The sequence below is a fragment of the Mytilus trossulus genome, chromosome 7, assembly GCF_036588685.1.
Source record: "Mytilus trossulus isolate FHL-02 chromosome 7, PNRI_Mtr1.1.1.hap1, whole genome shotgun sequence".
Taxonomy (NCBI): domain Eukaryota; kingdom Metazoa; phylum Mollusca; class Bivalvia; order Mytilida; family Mytilidae; genus Mytilus; species Mytilus trossulus.
Window position 1 is genome coordinate 8,531,407 of NC_086379.1, and position 6,522 is coordinate 8,537,928.

Sequence of the window (6,522 nt, forward strand, 5' to 3'; positions counted from 1 at the left end):
TTGTTGGTAGGGAATATTAGTCAGCAGGGGGGAAGGAACCAATGTTTTGTCTGTACATGTATTTCCGCCGTTATATATTCATATCGGAACACTCCCACTTGGAATAAATAGGTTTCATGCTGAAACAAATATTCTCACAGATATGTACACTGTTGTGGGATGCTTATAGGTTTAAAATCGTTATTTAAAGGTTAGACTGTGATTTTAAAAACAAATGTTGAGATCTTTTTTATAATATTTACAAAAAGATAACAAGTGCGGGAAATGGACATGATTACATTTCCGGATGCGGGAAGCGGAAATAAAATAAAAATTAAAAAATTCTGTTGAAAAAAATAGCTGCAGGCGGGTCCGTCGAACAAGGAATTAAATTGGTGTGGCCTAAAACGTTTATGTCAAAATAACGATTGAGAATTGAAAACTTAACATCAAAGACAAATGGTAATATTGCAGGATAAAACAATTATACGTCGTGCTAGCTTTTTATTGTTGTATTACGTCCTTCAAACGCTTTCATGACACACCTGTGGTAAAATATTATAGTATTAATGTATGGACTTTTTCATATTGGTCCTGTAACATGCCCGAGGTGTTAATAATGGCCAAGGATGGTTGTAATGGCCCTGAGGCAACGCCGAGGGCCATTACAACTGTCCGAGGCCATTATTAATATCAAGGGTATGTTACAGGGCCAATATGAAAAAGTCCATATATTGATACTTTTATTAACCAACTATAAAGGCAACTTCATTCAAGAACAGTCTTCGAGTCTCGAATCCAAAATTATACAGCTATCCACAAAGTACAACAGGACCAATACAGAAAAGTCCGTTTCATAACATTCTTATCAAATGTTTTTTTTAAATTCTTCGATTTAACAAAGACTAAGAAACTTACCGTGAAGAAGATACAGGAATTTAATAGCTGAACTTCAACTTGTCTTTTCGCATTTAATTTCGCATGGAATTTTGGTCAACATTGTTACTGTCAGATGTAATTTCTGATTTCTCATCCAAGTACTTAATTTTATGCTATTAAAATTCATTTCATCTAGCAAATAAAAAGTAGCTGGGAAGAATAAATCAGACAGTTTAAATATGTCTAAAGTCTGCTTTCTGAGAATTCAACAACAACGGAGATGAAATAGTGATAATAATCGGGGTACTTATAAAGTGAGAAACGGAATCGAAACGAAACGAAACGAAATATAACGAAACGAAACGAAATACAACGAAACGAAATATAACGAAACGAAACGAAATGAAAAAATGAAGAAACGAAACGAAACGAAATGGAAAATGAAGAAACGAAATAGGCCTATATATAATATATCTTTTACATTGTTATAGGAGGTTAGGATTTTGATTTTAAAAAGGTGGTGCAATTAATTGTTTTTTTTTTTATTCCAAGTTCCGAGGTTCCGAGTCCAAGTTAAGGGGGCTACCATTTGATTTTTTTTTTTGGGGGGGGAGGGGGGAAAGGGCTATGATGAAATAAAAAAAAAAACCTGCAGGACAGGGATTTGAGTATAAAAAAGGCAAGACAGGATTGTTTAGTAAAAAAGAAGGCAGGATGAGCAAAAAACGGGATAAATTTATATAAAAAAGGCAGGACCAAATATAGTGAAAAATAAAAAGGTAGGACAGAGATTACAACTAAATAAAATGCAGGACAAAAAAAATCATCCTAGCCCATAAAAATCAAATGGTATCTCCCTAAGTTTGAATTGGCGAAGTTGTATTTGACAAGACATTAAAAATGTGAAATGCTAACGGCTGACGAGTAGCCATAACGAAACCTAAATTGAACTGAAAAAGAGATCTGAGGTGAACGTTCTGTGTTACTCCCTTTTTTACCAAACATGAATTTGAATGGAGATTTAAATTTGGAATGTTTTTCTCCTGGGTTGGAGACCCCTTCAATCTTTTGAAAATGACTGGATCCGCTGCTGACGTCGATGAGAAAGAAAATCAACATACCTAGATGGTCAGAAAGAGTCCACCATGTTTTTAAGTGATTAACAAATATCTACATCGTGTTGCAAGCTGATTATCTCAATATTGAAACATCTTACTGACAGCAATTCGGACTTGTGTGTAGATTAAACCAATATCTTTGGTTAAGTTGCTTTCAAACTGAACCATGAAATCATTACTTTTGAGTGTAGTTACTTTTGAAAGTAGTTTAGTCCGACATATAGACAACGTTCTGTTCATCTGACTAGACTACTCTAAAGGGCGGGTGGATTCGTTTGAATTGTTTTACATTTATTATTTCGGGCCTTTTATAGCTGAGTATGCGGTATGGTCTTTGTTCATTGTTGAAGGCCGTACGGTGACCTATATTTGTTAATAACTGTGTCATTGGGTCTCTTGTTGTCTTATTGGCAATCTCACCACATCTTTTTTGTATGTACAAAATCATTCCTTTCCCTGAAATCTAGAAGAACAATTGCTCAAAGTATCTCTGAAACAAACTCAGTGACATGACAAAAATTGGACTTTGACCAATGAACCATGAAAATCAGGTCAAGGTCAGATGACATTTTTTAAACGGCAATTTTCATCTTATTAGCATCATATAAACCAAATTATTGATAAAGTACACCCCTTATAATGAACTATAGAAATGGGGTCCAAGTCAGATGATACCTGTTATTTGAATACAGCAAATATAGTGCACCTAATGCTTAAAATATAGGCGATATGGATTTGACCACGAAAACTTAACACTGACGTGCATGCAGATTTTACAAGATACTTAATTGTGTATATTTTGTAAGCAGGCACCTGTCCTGGATTATTTAGGAGCCTGTTGTTCATGTGGTTGTTGTAGTTCATATGTGTTTTCTGTTTCTCGTTTTGTATATATTGTATTGTGTCGCGGATCATACATATTCTGAAGTGTTGATATTGTTTAAATCGCGTCTTTTTCATAGAGTTAATATTTTATAGCGTCTTTTTATTTTATAATGTTTAACTTCTGTCTAAGGTTAGGTTGAAGGTTGGCGAGCCTGTTAAACTGTTTAAACCAGATGCATATTCAATACTACTGTCAGTAACCTGTTGTTCAGTGGTTGGTGTGGTTCATAGGAGTTTTTCGTTTTCTATATTTTGATTTACTTGTTTAAAGTTTGTATTCAATGGCAATTTTGGGGACTTTATATGTAGCTTGCTGTTTAGTGTTAGCAAAGACTCTGTATTCAAGTCGATGCTCATTGAACTGTTAACTTAAAATGCATTACGACTTGGATGGAGAGTTGTCTCATGGGCACTCAAACCACATCTTAATTATAGCGTTGGTTTCCTGTTTAAATAGTTTTACATTGATCATTTTTGACCCTTTATATCTTGTTCGGTGATTGTTCATGAGTTCGTATTGAAAGGCCGTACTCTAACCTATAATTGCTAAGTTAAACTACACTGTGGCTTGGATAAGAATTGTCTCATTCGCACTCATACAACATTTTCTGTTTAAAATCAAAATCCTAACCTCCTATAACAATGTAAAAGATATATTTTATATAGGCCTATTTCGTGGTATTTCGTGGTATTTCGTTTCTTCATTTTCCATTTCGTTTCGTTATTCATTTTTTCATTTCGTTTCGTTTCGTTTCGTTGTATTTCGTTGCGTTTCGTTGTATTTCGTTTCGTTTCGTTATATTTCGTTTCGTTTCGTTTCGATTCCGTTTCTCACTTTATAAGTACCCTAATAATCGAAAGTCGTACTCGAAAAAGGCTGTGAAATATTTCCGTTTCAAGTCGTTACAAACAATGTCAATGAACATCATTTTAACTTGTTTTTATGATGTTAATTTTAAAAAACAAAATGTCACACTTATTTAAAGAAATAAACGACATTTTGATTTAATCGATGTCCCGTTTCATCCGTTCATAATGCATGACTGTGATTTCGTAATTCACGGGTGTGATTTCGTAATGCATGCCTGAGATTCCGTAATGCATGACTGAGAGTTCGTAATGACTGGCTGTAGCAATTTCTCCGTTCATAATGACCAGATGTCGAAATTTTCCTTTTATAAAGCATGGGCATTGTTATACATATTGTAGTAAGTTGGTTAATAAATTATAGTTATTGAACAAGCAAGTCGGCTCGGGTGACCCTTATAAAGCCGAAAGACATAGGTCTAAGGAATTCGGGTTACAGGTCTGTTTCACTTTCCGATTATACTCCTATGTCTAATGTTTTGTAACTAGAGGCTCCAAAGAGCCTGTGTCGCTCACCTTGGTCTATGTGAATATTAAACAAAGGATGCATTTGAATTCATGACAAAATTGTGTTTTGGTGATGGTGATGTGTTTGTACATCTTACTTTACTGAACATTCTTGCTGCTTACAATTATTTCTATCTATATTGAACTTGGCCTCAAAGTTTTAGTCGAAAATGTTAGTTAAAATTTACAAATTTTATGAAAATTGTTAAAAATGCACTATTAAGGACAATAGTATAAGGGGTCAATTGACCATTTTGGTCATGTTAACTTATTTTTGGGTCTTACTTTGCTGTACATTGTTGCTGTTTAAAGTTTATCTCTATCTATAATAATATTCAAGATAATAACAAAAAACGGCAAAATTTCCTTAAAATGACTAATTCAGGGGCAGCAACCTAACAGCAGGTTGTCCGATCCATCTGCAAATTTCATGGCAGATTGATCTTGACCTGATAAACAATTTTACTCCCTGTCAGATTTGCTCTAAATGCTTTGGTTTTTGAGTTTTAGCCAAAAACTGCATTTTACCCCTATGTTCTATTTTTAGCCATGGCGGCCATGTTGGTTGGTTGGCCAGGTCATGCCACACATTTTTTAAACTAGGTACCCCAATAATGATTGCGGCCAAGTTTGTTTTAATTTATCCTGGTAGTTTTAGAGGAGAAGATTTTTGAAAAAGATTACTAAGATTTACGTAAAATGGTTAAAAATTGAATGTAAAGAGCAATAACTCATAAAGGGGTCAACTGACCATTTTAATCATGTTGACTTATTTGTAGATCTTACTTTGATGAACATTTATTCTGTTTATAGTTTATCTCTATCTATAATAATATTCAAGATAATAACAAAAAACGGCAAAATTTCCTTAAAATGACTAATTCAGGGGCAGCAACCTAACAGCAGGTTGTCCGATCCATCTGCAAATTTCATGGCAGATTGATCTTGACCTGATAAACAATTTTACTCCCTGTCAGATTTGCTCTAAATGCTTTGGTTTTTGAGTTTTAGCCAAAAACTGCATTTTACCCCTATGTTCTATTTTTAGCCATGGCGGCCATCTTAGTTAATTGGCTGGGTCACGCCACACATTTTTTAAACTATATACCCCAATGATGATTGTGGCCAAGTTTGTTTTAATTTGGCTTGGTAGTTTCAGAGAAGATTTTTGTAAAAGATTACTAAGATTTACAAAAAAATGGTTAAAAATTGACTATAAAGGGCAATAACTCCTAAAGGGGTCAATTGACCATTTTAGTTATGTTGACTTATTTGTAGATCTTACTTTGCTGAACATTATTGCTGTTTACAGTTTATCTCTATCGATAATAATATTCAAGAAAATAACCAAAAACAGCAAAATTTCCATAAAATTACCAGTTTAGGGGCAGCAACCCAACAACGGGTTGTCCGATTCATCTGAAAATTTCAGGGCAGATAGATCTTGACCTGATAAACAATTTAACCCCGTCAGATTTGCTCTAAATGCTTTGGTTTTTGAGTAATAAGCCAAAAACTGCATTTTACCCCTATGTTCTATTTTTAGCCATGGCGGCCATCTTGGTTGGTTTTGCGGGTCACGCCACACATTTTTTAAACTAGATACCCCAATGATGATTGTGGCCAAGTTTGGTTTAATTTGGCCCAGTTGTTTCAGAGGAGAAGATTTTTGTAAAAGTTAACGACGACGGACGACGACGACGACGACGACGGACGACGGACGACGGACGACGGACGACGGACGCCAAGTGATGAGATGTCAAAATATCATTAAATGGCGAAATAAGAATATAGGTATTTTACTGGAAATTATACGATTGTGAAACCAAAAGTCATTCAACCAAGAAAATATAAACAAACGATGAGTCAATGTGTTATAACAATTTTTATTTCACAATAAGTAAAATTTAAATTCATACCTATCAAATACGTTATATATCAAATAATTTAAGTTTTACGTCAATATAAGATCACACCCGTGATATCGCTGGTCCTTTGCTGATTAAAGTGTAAGCCTTATTTCAGCCTGGATTTTTAGTATTGGTATTGTCATCTGATAAAGTCATGCTGCTCATAAGATGCACAGTTTTCTCGGTTTTCAAAATCTTTCTGTTTGAACCCGTCGACCTGGAACTTGACCTATGGTTGTTGGTAATATTAATTGTTTGGAAAACAAAAGGGCCTGGAATGGAGTAATTTTTTTATCAACAGTATTGTCCTATATTAGTTAGAAATAAAGTTGAAATCTTTGATCCGTAATATTTATATCATATCGGCTAACAAATTG